At 38.9% G+C, this 15369-nt stretch overlaps 2 protein-coding genes across 2 annotated transcripts in view; one reads left to right on the plus strand and one right to left on the minus strand.

The window, feature by feature from the left end:
• Positions 1-15369, minus strand: part of PAPSS1 (3'-phosphoadenosine 5'-phosphosulfate synthase 1) — a 524017-nt gene that overhangs the window by 166475 nt on the left and 342173 nt on the right. The window lies entirely within an intron of this gene.
• SGMS2 (sphingomyelin synthase 2) overlaps positions 1-15369 on the plus strand; it is a 230334-nt gene that overhangs the window by 39852 nt on the left and 175113 nt on the right. The gene's annotated exons all lie outside the window — the stretch shown is intronic.

Here is a 15369-nt window from a genome sequence, read left to right on the forward strand (position 1 = left end):
GGAAGGAAGGAAGGAAGGAAGGAAGGAAGGAAGAAGAAAGGGAGGGAAGGAGGGAGGGAGGAAGGAAGGAAGGAAGGAAGGGAGGGAGGGAGGGAGGAAAGAAGGAAGGAGGAGAAGGAGGGATAGAGGGAAAGAGGAAGGAAGAGAAGGAGGGAAGGAGACAGAAAGAAAGAGGGAAGGAAGGAAAGAAGGGAGGGAGGGACAGAAAGAGGGAGGCTCCCTTGTGTTTCTGTAGCACTACTGGTGGAGAGCTAGGAACACAAGCAGAGAATTCTAAGAATCAATCCGTCAAGAAGAATTGTTAAATGCATGGCACTGGAGATATCTGTAAGTACAAAAAAGGGAACAGTCCTCACTCACAAGGATCTTACCTTCTAACAATGGAGGTAATTACATGTAGATGTACACGTAATGTAAATATAAAGTGAATAAATACAAAGTAATTACACACGAGGTTGTTAGGGTTAGAACCCACCAACAATTGTAGGATCAGAAAAGGCTTTATCCAAAGAATTACAACTTCTTTTTGGAAGGCAATAGGGGTTAAGTGACTTGCCCAAGGTCACATGGCTAGTTTTTGTGTTAAGTGTCTAGGCCAGATTTGAACTCAGGTCCTCCTGACTCCAGGGCTGGTGCTCTATTCACTGCGCCACCTACCCGCCCCTCTCATTTGGTTTTCACAACAACCCTGGGAAGTAGGTGCTTTTACCACCTTTCTTATTCCCCTTTTACAATTGAGGAAATGAAGGAACACAGGGGTTAAGTGACTTACCCAGGGTCATATAACTAGTCTAAGGCCAAATTTGAACTCAAGTCTTCCTGATGCCAGACCCAGCATTCTATCCACTGTGACACCTAGCTGCCTTTACAAGAGGAACTAATTTATGTTCATCTTAACAATCTTGCTATAATTAAATTGGGAGGAAGGAATCAAACACTTAGATAGCTCCTACTATTGTTATACTACTACTATGTTCCAAACACTGTGCTAAGCACTTTACAAATATGATCTTATTTGGTCCTTACAACAACCCTTGGAGATAACTGTTATTATTATTTTTCTTATTCTTCTTTTGCTGTTAAAAAAAAATGGAAGCAGATAGAGGTTAAGTGACTTGCACAGGGTCACACAGTTAGGATCTGAGGTCACCTTTGAACTCAGATCTTCTTTTTTTTTTTGGATGGCAATTGGGGTTAAGTGACTTCCCAAGGTCACACGGCTAATTTTTGTGTTAAGTGTCTGAGGCCAGATTTGAACTCAGGTCCTCCTGACTCCAGGGCCAGTGCTCTATTCATGCATTCAGATCTTCTTACCTGCAGGCCCAGTGCTCTCTCTACTGCAACACCAGCTGCCTCAATTTCCAGTTAATTGTTAGAACAGATAAATTCCTTAGATTTAGTAGAAAGATTTAAGAGAAAGAACTAAAGCTAAGTGGAAGGAGGAGTCATAGGTTTTTTCCCTAGAAAGGCAAATAAAGGAGTTTTCTGAGCTGGTTCTACTGCGCTCCTAGAAGCAACAATGAACATAATTTCTGAAGACATTTGGGACATGATACAGGTTTACATTAATACGCTTATACTTAGTTTCTTCCCCCCTTCCTGTTTACAACTGTGTAGACCATGGCTCCAGGCTGCAGAAGTGTGCTCTGGCTCTAATAGCCAGGTTAGCTACAGTCCTTCAGGAACAAAAGCCCACTAAGGGCTGCAGCCAGAAAGCACCAATGCTGCAAAGCTCTGAACTGCCAGTGCTGGACTTTGATCTACTGGTGCCAGAACAGACAACTGAGCAGCAGAGGAAGTGGGGACAGCAAAAAAGCTGGTGTCATTGGACCACAAAATACATGGAAGGAAGGAAGTTGTAAGAAGACTGGAAAGGTAGGAAATAACTTTAAAACCCAAACAGAATATTTTATAACTTGGAGATAATAGGGAGTCATTTGACTTTATTGAATAGGGGAATGACATGGTTAGACCTGAACTTTAAGAGATCATTTGGATAGCTAAGTAAAGGATGGCTTGGAGTGGAGATATATGAGGCAGGGAGAAAAACCAATATGCTACTGTCATAGTTCATTGTATTCAAATATCACAATTTGTTCAGTGATTTCCCAATTGTTAGACACACAGGTTTTTTTTTTTAAACTTTTTTCTATTACAATTAAAAGCATGCTATCATAGATTTGAAGTTGGAAAGGACCATAGTGGCCATGTAGTTAAAACTCATTTTATAGATAAGGAGCCTAAGGCACAGATCAGTTAGGTGATTTGCTCAATATCACACAGATAGTCAATAACAAGTCTTAAGATTCAGATTCTGGTCCTCTGACAATATCTTAGGTCTCTTTTACACTAGAGATCTAATATTCTAGAAATATTTTTTCTATAGTTATTCATTTTCCCCTTATCAATAATATTCTTTGGGTATAGTGATAACATTAATATAATCTCTTTAAAGCAGTATATTTTTATTGTTACCTTTACATCTCCAATATCCAGCATAGTGCACAGTATAGAACAGATGCTGAATCAATGCTTATTGACTAATTATCATGGACATAGTGGGTCCGAGCATATGAAAATTTTTACAGATCTTATGGCATAATGCCATATTGCTTTCTGAAGAAAAAAAGAGTTGTATCAATTCATAGTTCTATCAGCAATGTAATAGTTTGCCTATTGCATTAGGACCATAGATTTAAGGCAGGAAGGGACCATTAAATTCATCTAGTCTAAGTCCAAGTTCCTCTTTTTATGGATTAGAGAACTGAGAGAAGTTACACGATTTGTCCAATATCCCAAGAGTATTAAGTGCCAAGACCGGGATTCCAATCCAGACATTCCAACTCCAGATCACTTTCCACTACAACACCACATGCATCAAATGGTTGTCATTTATTAAAATAGTCTTTGCCAATGCAATGGGTATGGAAGGGACCTTTTTTAAAAAGTAAATTTTTATTGATATTTTATGTTTCCATATCATTTATATTTCCCATTGTATCCCTACCCCTACCCACCCAGAAAAACATCCCTCATGACAAAGACTTAGGAAAGAAAAACACAGTTCAACAAAGCTAACCAACACGTGGGAAAAGTATGAGATTATATACAGTGTTCCATAACCATAGTTCCTCACGACAAAGAAGGGGAAAGGGCAGAGAAGGAAAGGAGATGATGCATATTCATATCTCTTCTTTGGGGTTGAACTTGGTCATTATAATTTCAAAGCATTCTTTTTTCTTTATTTTTACATTTACATTGTTGTAGTCATTGTGTATAATGTTTTCTTAGTTTTGCTTACTTCATTTTGCATCAGAAGGGACCTTGGAAGCTGAAATACTTAACCTCTTACAATCCAGGGATCATGTAAGCCAGAAATATCATAAACAAAAGCCAGTAGGAGATAATTTCCATTCAGTCTGTTGTTTTTTGTTATTCTGAGAGACAAGTCTATTTATCTGCAATACAGAGTGGGTGGCATAGGAAAATTCTGAAAATAGCAAAAAAAAACCTTTTTTTTCCATTTCCTCTTTAGTTAGCTATTCACAATCTTGCTTTATTTTTCATTTGGAATGTGAATTCCCAAAACATCAGACACACCCATATGCAACTGAAAGTCCAAAACCAACCAAAAATAACTTGTGAATTATGTTTTATTTGGATTATCGATCTGTATCATTGTTTCCTTTCATCAATGTAGATTATTAGTATCTGATTGCAAATAAGTTTTTATGGGTGCTATAGAAAATATTGTCACCCATTAGAGGGTGATGGATTAAGAGTGGAGAGTGACTTTTTGGTCATCCAGTCTACCCTCTCATCTTATTGATAAGGAAATAGATCTGGGCTGATCTTCAGACATACTTTGTTGTCAGCATAGTAGGACCTACCATTCTTGTAATATGGCTTTCAAGATCCCTTCTTGCTGCAATGAGGCATACGAATAGGATTTTCCTAAAACTCTTTAGTTTTATCCTTGTTCCTAGGTAGATTATTAGGCCATTCAGGCATCTTCCTAGAGTCCCCTTCAGAGTTCACTGCAACATCTTAATACACTCTTGTCATTTCTGGAGCCAAAATATCTCCATTGGTCCTTAGCCCAAATTAATTTATTTTTGCTGGACCTGTGATTTAGTTAGTTTAAAAGATGATGCCTCTGCAAGGAATCTTCCCTTTGCCAATGCAGGTTGGCACCTCCTTGTAGTCTTAGAGAGTTGCCTAGAGTACTGATAGGTTAAGTGACTTTCCCAGGGTCACTTAGCCAGGAGGTGTTAGAGGCAGGACTCAAACCCATGTCTTCTTGATACAGGGAGCAGCTCTCTCTCCATTACACCATTATCCTTTACACGACTGCCTCTCAGTTGGACATATAGCCAAAACAATATTTTATGGGATGAAATGCATACCTGGGATCTGCTCTTGAAACCAGTACTATGGAATGCTAACTGGCCCATCACCAAAAACATAAAAGTTCAAGTTGCCAATTATAAGCCCAAGGTGTTTCCATTTTTTAAAATGGTGGCTTCATCAACAACAAGGGAGCACTATCCTTTGGATCAATGTTCCCAAAGGTTCCTATGACTCAACTAATTGGAGGATGCCCCCTAACCAGGCCTTCCTTATACCAATATACATACATCAAGGGTTCATTCAAGTTAAAAAGAAGTTAACCCATGTTCAAAGACTGCCTATCTTTTAGAGCTAAAGAATTTCAAGGTCAGGATCTAGATGGCCCTCTAGTCAAACTTGTAGTGGGAAAAAAGTCCTCACTAGAATAACCCAGCTGGCAACAAACACACTTCCTCCAGCAGTGGTGCATTTCACTTGTAGATACCTCTGATTGTTTGAATGTGTTTTATGACAAACCTAAATCTACTTCTTTGCAATTCCTGCCCTTCTGCACTGTATGTGGAACCAAACAGAACAAATCTAATCTCTTCCACATGATAGCCTTTATGTCTTGTGAAACTACGGTAGTCTCCCTGAGCTGGTTTCACTATACATACATACATACATACATACACACATACATCCATATATATGAGCTCTAGTCCATTTTGAAATACTTTGTTACTTGAAGAGATTTCATCACCTGATGCCTATCATTCAGATATCTGTGATTTGTTGAACAGATGGGATCCAAAGGCAAGTTTGAAAGGCGTCATTCATATACATTTGCATGCTTTACCCTTTTAGGCAGGTTGTCTTAGAGTAAAAGTGGTCTAAATTATTTCTTCCCAACCTTTTTCAGTTGGTCAACTTTCTGGGGGAAGGAGGAAGAGATGCGGATTCTCCCATCCACCTATCTTTCCATTGACTCATCCATCTGCTCATCTACACCCGACACTCTCAATGTGGTTTATGTAACAGCTAATCTCTCATATCTCTACCATAGCTATCACCTACTCCACCTGGTACTTACCATATCAAAAACTGGAAAAAGAAAGTGGGGAAATGCAGCATGTCAGGGCACACCGAAGATTTCATCAAAATACACCGAGTGTCATAATCGGCTCACTGGAAATGTGCCTTCAACATGTTTCATCATATCTGAGATTTACATAGGGATAAGGAGTAGCGACTGCACTTGTAAGGTCATTTGTATATGGAACTCAAAGGTGAGGAAACTCCCTCTACTGACACAAATTGTCACCTTCTCTATAACTTAGAGTCTAAGAGAGTTGTTTATTGTACTGAGAGTTCATTGACTTTTACAGGGTCAATAGCCAATAGGTGTCAGAAGTGGTACTTGAACACAAGTCCTTGGCCAGTTCTCAGCCAACTATACCATACTGTCTCATTTCATATGCTAGATATATTTCTTAAAATTTACACAAAACAAAAGATCATACTATAGTGGATAGCATTAGAAAGTTGAAATCTTTCAAATTTAGTTTAGAATAAGTTCATTCATTTACAGATCTATATTAAACACCAGCTGTGTGCAAGGTACATATTTGAGAATCAGCATATCTTAGTGGATGAGGAGCTAGCCTCAAAGTCAGGAAGACCCAGGTTCAAGGCCAGCCTCTGAAGAATGCCCAGTGACCCTGGGCCAGCTTTAACCTCTCAGTGATTCAGGCAACCTCTAAGACAGTGGGTTGCTGATGGCTACTTATAGGAAGTTTCTACATTGGGGAGCTCCCTACTCCCTACAATGAAATCACAGGTCTGGACAAAAAAAAAAAAGTAATGCAAAGCACTATTGTTGTTCAGTCATGTCTGACTCTTCATTTGGGGTTTTCTTGACAAAGATGCTGGAGTCTTTTGATATTTCCTTCTCCAACTCATCTTACAGATGAGGAAACCAAGGCACACAGGGTTAAGTGACTTACCCAGGGTCACACAGCTAAAAAGCATCTGAGGCCAGATTTGAACTTAGGAAGATGGGTCTTTCTGATTCCCTTGATTATCCACTGTACCACCTACCCACCTACCAAACAGACGGAGACATAGTCTGTTTTCACAGAGCTTATAATCCTTTAGAATCCAATAAATATTGATTTCAGTTTTCAAAAGATAAGCCAACATGACTTTAATCATAATATCCATTTTCCATTTCTCCTGTTCTTCATAGTATAGTCTTAAAAAAAAAAACTGGATTGAGAGTTAGGGGACCCAAGTTCTAATCCTGGCTGTTCCACTGTTTAGCTATGAGGCTTTGAACAACAACAATAATATAATAGCTAACATTTATGAAGTGATTTAAGGTTTGCAAAGTACTTTCCAGGTATTATTATAACAACCCCGGGAAGTAGGTATTGCTGTGTGACCCTAGGCCAGTCACAACTTCTCAGTGTCTCAGTAGGCATGATCATACCCATTTTACAGATGATAGCATGGAAGTTAAACAAGATCAAGTCCATGGCCATACAGCCAAAGTGTTTGAGGCAGATTTTGAACCAAGCCCTTTAAAATCTCTGGCATCAGCTTCCTTATGTATTAAAAACAAAACCCTCCTTTATATACTGTTTTATAGTTACAAAACACTTCATATAAATTTCTTCTTTAGCTTCTCATAACAAATTTGTAAGGTCAGTAACGCAAATATTATTGTTATTGGGTTTCAATTGGTGTACATCCCCATGGAGAACTGAGCCTATAACCTGGACTCTTTAGGAGAAAATTCAGCTCAGAAGGATGGACTTTGGAATGATGAAGCAAACCTCTTATTGTCTGGTCAGCAGGAAGAACCCTAGACTCAGTGGATTTTTAGAAAGATCCTTGGCTTCTCTCTTCTCCCAGCAAGAGTCTTACATCCTCTCCTCCAGGGTTGAGGGTGGGGCTGGTGTTCTCCCACCATTACCACTGTGGAATGGCCCACTCTAAGGATGAGATGAGATAATACCTGTTAAATGCTTTGCAAACCATAAGGTTCCCTATGAATGCTAGCTATTATTATTAGTTAGATGTAGCCTTTAGGATCAGACCCTCCAGATTGCTACAGAGGAGATGAGGTATGATTTGTCTTCCTGGCCAATGGGGGAACCCTAGGTTTTACTTTCCAATCACAAGCCTCTTCTGTCTTTTCACTCATACTAAACTTACTCTTCACCCTTATCATGACTGTTGGACCCCCCACTGGTTCTTGCTCTCCCAGTCCATTTCTATACTCTGGCTTCCATTGTCTCTATTCTCAGCCTTGGTTCCAAGATGGTCCACTTTAGTGGTTCGCCAGCTACTATCTTAAAATCCCTCACACAGCTGACCTTCTGCCTTTCCCTCCCTCCCTATGGATCTTCTTGCTTTAGGTAAGTTAACCATCTTCCTTTCCTTTTTTTTAAATTAATTTTTATTCATATATTTTCTTTTTACATCATCTTCATTTCCCAATCTTATTCATCTCAGCACCTATTCCAAGCCCTTGCTTTTTCCTTCTTTCCTCTAATCTCCCCAACCACTTCTATTTACAAGTTATTACTGGTACTTATTTCTGGAGGGGGTGGGAGCAAATCCCAGGATTAATTGTAGTGGGGAGTAGGAGTACTTCTTATGTATCCAGAGGGAAGTATGAGAGATTGGGTGAGGATATTGACTGAGGACAGGCACTAAGTCATCAGAAGCAGCATCCTTGTTTTCTTCTCTAGAGAGTATGATTTGCTCCCACCCCCCCAGAATTAAGTACCAGTAATAATCTCTCTGGTCAATATCTTCAATTGACATTTTATGTACCTAAGCAGCTAGATGGCAAAGTGGATAGAAAACTGAACCTGGAGTCAGGAAGACCTGAGTTCAAAATCCAGCCTCAGATACTTATGTAATGTTAATGGGATTTAAGATCTTCCCCACCCATTAACAGACCTCACAGTCGAGCCCATTAAGGGAAGCTTGCCTAGGGGAAGCTTGCTTGTTGGGAAGTTTCCATACCTTTTGCGAATTTCTAATTAGGCACAGGCACAAGGGTTGTGATGCCTTCTCGCTCTGAGACATGTATGGATATATAAACATGGGTGTATACAATACATACATACATATATACATATATACATATATACATATATACATACACATATATACTCTGAGTTGGTGTTTTGCTTTGGGGGCTCGCTTATGAGAAAGATCTTGTGATTCCCTGGTTCAGATTGAGTGGCTATGTGTTCAAAGCTCCCCAGCTGCTCAGATGTAAAGGCTCTCTCCATCCAGGGATGTAAGTAAAGTGTATAGCTTATTCAGGCAGAGTCCTGTCTGTTGGTCTTCATTTCTCTGCTTGTATTTCCTCTGAAGTTCAGGGTGCTGACTTTTCCCTTGAACTAGTGAATGTAATTATAAAAGATTGTTGACCCCTTGAACAGCTATCTTTCCTAGTAAAGCAGATCTAAGAACCTGTGCAAGCAGCCATCCTGGGGATGCCAGTGTGGTTGCTGCTACAACTTACTAGATGTGCACCCCTGGATAAATCACTTGAACTCTGTCTCAGTTTCTTCACCTGTAAAATGGGGATAATGAATGTAAAGCAATTTGCAGATCTTATGGCATAATATTGTTGTTCAGTCATTCCAGTTATGTCTGACAATTTGTGACCCCCTTTGGGGTTTTCTTAGCAAAGATAGTGCAGTGGTTTGCCATTTCCTTCTCCAGCTCATTTTACAGATGAGGAAACTGAGGCAAACAGGGTTAATTGACTTGCCCAGGGTCACAGAGCTGTTGTCTGAATTTGGATTTGAATTCAAGAAGTTGAGTCTTCCTGATTCCAAGCCTGGTACTCTATCCACGTTAGTGCCACCTAGCTACCCCCTTAATGCAGTATAAAAATGTTATCTGTCATGTTATTGCCTCTGGTTTCTTTCCAACTACCTATAAACATGCTCAGGCATTTTCAGTTCTTAAAAAAAAGGCTTCCCTCGACCTTCTGTCCTATCTAGCTACTATAATATCTTTCTCTTCCTCCTTTCTATTAACCTTGAAAAATATGTATATACCTAATGCTTGAACTTCCTCATTGCTTGCTACTTCTTCAGCCTCTTGCAATCTGGCTTCTCTTCCCACCATTCTATTGAAATCACTCTCCTACATAGTGCCAATGACCTCCTGAGCACCACATCCAATGTCCTGTCTTTAGACCTCATCCTCTTTGACCTCTAAATATTTTGGCACTGTTAACCATTCCTTTCTACTAGATCAGTGGTTCTCAAAGTGTGGGACCCTAGAAGTGACCAAGACCCTTTCTGGGGGTCCTTGAGGTCAAAACTATTTTGATAACAGTCTTAAGATATCATTTGCCTATTAAAATACTCTTCCCTTTTTCAACTACAGATCTGTGTGAGGCCAGATTTTCTTTTCAAAACAACATCACAATAAATTGATTGCAGAAACAGATTTGAGAATCCAGTTGTCTTCTCTTAAGCAAGATATTAAAGGTGTTCACAAAAATATGTAAAATCATGCCATATTAATTACCATTAAATTATTTGTTTTGGAAAATAAAACTCTCATTAAAATGTGCTATATGTTAATATGTAATGCGCTTATCATAATATTATTATTATATTGCACCCCAAATGTTCACATGGACTATTTGTACCCAAACTGTGGTAGAACATTCCGAATTCAAATATTCTGATCAGACACAGTGGGATGCATTGTAACTTAACTCTAACACAGTGATGTCATTTTGATCCTTTTTGAGAATGAAGGACAACAAGCAACTACTGGGTTTATTATTGTTATTATTAAATTAGCTAAGAAATGAATATTCCAGGAAATTATCCATTTTAATTTGTAATAGATACAACCCACATAAACAAAAATTCTTTTGAGTTCATTAATTGTTAAGAATATAAAAGGATCCTGAGAACAACAAATTTGAGAACTACTGTACTAGATAATATCTCTTATTAATCTAGATACCCTTTGAATTCTGTCTTCTCCTTTGTAACTACTGATTTCCTACCTGTCCTTTAAATCTCAGTTCCAATGCTATCTACTCCATGAAAATTTCCCTAATTCCCCTAGTCTGTCATAATAATAATGCCTGGTACATTGGTACCTAGGTAATATTTGCTGATAGATTCATAATAAAAATCCTCAAATAAAGCATATTTCTCATGATAACCCTCTTTTTTGTATTTGTTTTACAGATAAAGTAACTGAAGGCCAGAGAGTTAAAGTAACTTATTCAAAGTCACACAGGCTAGAAAGTTCCATGATGACACTCAAATCCTGTCTTCTCACTCTGACTCCACTATATTTTTCTTCTGCTCTAACAACTTTCTCATCTGGAACTCATAAAAATTTGTTTTGTCTCTCTTTAATGTGGCTTTTGTAGGTAACAAAGGTCCTACTCAACTCTCATGCCCTTTATTGCATACCAAGATGAGGAATTTTAGGATAATGACAGTTATGCAGATTTGACCCTACCTCTCCCTGTGATTGGCACACAGAGGCTCCCTGTACTAGCTGGGCACTAGTATGGTCTTTCTCCAGCTGGGTCTCCTGGCTGCCTATGGGCAGACAACCCCAGTTTGTCTCAGCTGAGTAACTCTGCAGGTTCCTGGAAGGCCTTTTTTCTGTCTTAAACTGGAGGAATGAGTTGATACTTGGTTTTCTTTGCCATTGTCCCTTCAGGTGCATTTGTAGAGCTTTACTGGAATGTTTGTGGAGGATGTGGCCTCTTCTGGTTCCTATCCATGCCATTCTATTAGCTGGAAGTCTTGATTGTTGTGAAAATAAGTCTTAAGCCCCCATCCATTATCTTTCTTCCAAACAGGAACCATAAAACAAAAAGCAAAACATTTAATTAAGACAGAATAGCAAAATGAGTATCAAGAGATAATCAACTAATGGAATCATCCTCAACTCCCCCTGCCCCATACCCAAGAGGACACAATATATATATAGCTCTTTTGTGATATCATCTCAGCAAACCTGCCTGTGAGTTATTCAATGAATTTTCAGTTCTTGGATTATTTCAGGTCCTTAGACTGACAGATTAGCTAGAAGAAGGTGAGTAGCTCAGTGGAAAGAATGCTGGACCTGGAGTCAGAAAAACCTTAGTTCAAATCTATCCTCAAATACTTATTAACTCTTTCCCCAGGCAAGTCACTTAACTTCTGTCTGCCTTAGCTTCCACAACTGTAAAATGAGGATAATAATAAAAATAAAATATATAAATAAAATTAAAATGAATAAATAATTTTTTTAACTTTTTAAATATTTTTTTTATTTTTTTGCTTTTTGGAGGGCAATTGGGGTTAAGTGATTTGCCCAAGGTCACAGGCTAGTTTTTGTGTTAAGTGTCTGAGGCTGGATTTGAACTCAGGTCTCCTGAATCCAGGGCCAGTGCTCTATTCACTGTGCCACCTAGCCACCCCGATAAAATTTTTTTAAATAAACCACCCAGAGTTATCTTGAAGATCATTTGGGATAACATATGTAAAGTACTTGTCATATTTGTTGTTGTTCAATCATGTCCAACTCTACATGTCCCCATGGACAAAGTCCATGGAGTTTTCTTGTCAAAGATAAAGGAGTGGTTTACCATTTCCTTTTCCAGCATGTCCCCATTTTACAGATGAAGAACTAAGGCAAATAAGGGTTAAATTATTTACCTAGGATTGCATAACTATTAAGTATCTAAGGCTGGATTTGAACTCACATCTTTCTGACTCCGGGCCCAGTGTTCTCTCCACTGTACCACCTAGCTGCCCTGACTTGGCTAATAGTAGATGCTTAAGGAATGAAATAAGCATGTATTTGGTATCCATTAAGCACTTGACAAACAGTAGGTGCTTAATAAATGCTTATTTCCTTCCTTCCATAGCCATCCAGAAGTCCAAAGACCCCCTCATGCAGCCGTCAAGACCTTTTTTTACTGCTCTCATACCCATACCCTTTCCCATACCCATGGCACCTGGCATCATCCCATACCCATGGCACCTAGCATCATCCCATACCCATGGCACCTGGCATCATCCCATATCCATGGCACCTAGCATCAAGGATATGAAAATTACCTTGAAGCTTCAAGAAGCCTTAAGGAGGCAGTTAATAGAACTTTTTCCTTGAATTTTCTCCAACATATCAAGGGCTGTGTCTCATTTGCATGTATTATAGTTATCTGTGTTTCTATTGTTTTTCTCTCCTGGACTGTGACAACCACATGACATCAGGGCTCATTTCTTTCTTTTTTTGGGGGGTTGTTCTAGATTTTTTTTTACAAAGAGTTTTATTAGCAATGAGAATATGTAACAAACATACATTGTAGCAGTTTTTCAGACTTCTCTCTGGCCCAAGCAGGAGACTGCTCTGCACTCAAGCATTACGCATTAGAAAATGAGAAAGTTAGGAGCTCTGCTCAAGTGTTCCCCAAGGTTAAACAAACGTGATCCGTGTTCAGGCAGCATTAACTTGCCATACATTGAGTTCCTCATATTCATCTAGTGCAGCCTGGAGGGCTCATTTCTTAAAAAATTAAAAAAACAAAGTTTTATTGATGTATTTTGTTTTTTACATCATCATAGTTTTCCCCAGTATCCCTCCCTCCACTTCTTACTCTCCTGGAGAACCATCCCATCTAACAAATAGTATTTTTAAGACAAAAAGAAGAGAGGGAAAATTATTTTTTAAAAAAGTCTGAAAATATGTGCAATGTGTAACACATGTGAGCCTCTCACCTCTGCAAAGGGGTAGGGTAGGATTGTATTCTCATCTCTTTCTTCAAGCCATGCTTTTTTTTTTTTATAAGTTATCACCATTTTGTATGTGTGTGTGGTGGGGAAGGCATTGTTATCAGGGTTTATTCCTTACAATTTATATCCTTCCCAGGGCTCTAGCACAGTCCTATCCATACTATAAGTGTTTAGTAAATCTTGAATAAATAACTGATCTCTAAAGTTCTTCCCAACTCTAAACTACTATTATACTACCCATAGAAATGAGAGGGCAAAACCATTTAAATTTCCATTCAAACCTTAATGTTTTATTTCTAATTGGAAGAACAGTTTTGAATGTGATGTTTTCTTACTTCCATAATTTGATCATTTTTGGTCCTGTCTAACTTATAAAATGAACAATGGCATACTTGCACACCTAATTCTAGGGTAAAAATAATCAATCAACCAATAAGCATTTATTAAGAGCCTCTATCTACCAGCATCCTACCAGGTGCTGGGGATACAAGTACAAGAAATAGGATGTTCCCTCCACTCAGGGAGTAAGCAGACACCTGCAGGAAAGTAAGACATAAGAAAACATGGTGAACTGGAAGACAAACCTGATAGAGTTATTGAAGCAGGGACAGGGGTAGGAGGAGAGCATGGAAATGGAAAGGATTAATTATGGGGCCAAGGTCATGGAGAAAGGGCTTAGATTGGTGTATCCTGGGTAGGGAAACATGGGAGCAGAGAGCAGAGCCTGGGGTTTGAGCTGGCAGTGGATGGTCAAATACATAATATTAAGCCTAACAAGAAATTGGTCACATTACTATTCATTCAATTTAGAAAACAAACAAACCTCTTTGGATTCCAAATCCATTTTTTATACTTTCATTTATCTTTATAATTTGTTTTAGTATGATTTAATACTACATCTAATAAATCTGACCTCAGACACTAGCTGTGTGACCCTGGGCAAGTCACTTGACCCTGTTTGCCTCAGTTTCCTCATCTATAAAATTAACTGTGGAAGGAAATACCAAGAAAACCCCAAATAAGATCAGGAGGAGTAGGACATGACTGAAAACAATTGAACAAAAAGTCATTTGGATTTGGAATCTGAGGACCTGAGTTCAACTTTGTGGCTTACTATCCTACTTGGGTGACCTTAGGTAAATCCCCAGACCTCATTTTCTTCTTCCTTAAAAAGAAAAAGCTGGGACTAGATAATCTGTAAGGTCACATTCAGCTCTAAATCAATGATTCTATGACCTCATTCAATTAGCATATCACTTATTGGAGTGGTCACGAAAGATGTATTGAAACCATAATAATGATCCTGAATGGCAAAGCCAAGCACTGAACTGGTCCAAGGTGAATTACAAGGAGCAGTGGGAAGGATTACACCAGCAGGGGTGGGGAACCTATGCCCATGAGGAGCTAGGGGGCCACTTGTGGCCTCAAGGCAGCAGGTTCCCTGCCCCTGGTTAGAGAAATAGCATCATGAAGGTGGTTGATTTCTTGCAAAGACTCCATGGCTTTCCTCCTATCCAAAGGGCAGCTATCCACCCCTACCTGACAGTGACCACCCAGCTCTGACAGCTAACCCTCTCAGACAACACAAGAATCAAGGCCTGAACTGACAATTCTGGGTCCAAACTATACCTAGCATCAAAACAATCAGTCTATGATTTCCAGGCCAGAATCTGGTGGAACATAATTCACAAAACGTTCCCAGAGGATATCCCCTTCTCCCTTCCCCAACAAGATACCCACTCACTCTCTAACAATATTTAGAAGAACTGGTTAACTTGGGTTTGCCAATAAAAAACATATGTTTGTGAGGTCAAACTGGAACAGAAGTGATATGACCAGATGAAGAAAAAAGAAAAAGAAACACTCTTAATACTTCTGCACCACAAGAAAGTGCAGCATACCAATGATATTTCTGCAATTTGGGAAAATATATGTGCATGTGTGTGCATTTATATTTTAAAGCTGCAATATATATCAATATCATCCTCTAGATAGAGAGATGAAAAGTAGAGAGATAGAAGAATAGATAGAAGGATAGACAGGCAGACAGACAGACAGACAGACAGACAGACAGATAGATAGATAGATAGATAAGATGATAGATTAGATGGGATGGATGGATAGTTGTGTGGATGGATGAATGAATGCATGAATGGATGAATGAATGGGTAGATGGATGAATGAATGCATGTATGGATAGATAGATAGATAGATAGATAGATAGATAGATAGATAGATAGAT

This window comes from Petaurus breviceps, unplaced genomic scaffold, assembly GCF_028583685.1.
Source record: "Petaurus breviceps papuanus isolate PSGF00001 unplaced genomic scaffold, PetGlider_PUasm1.0 126, whole genome shotgun sequence".
NCBI lineage: Eukaryota > Metazoa > Chordata > Mammalia > Diprotodontia > Petauridae > Petaurus > Petaurus breviceps.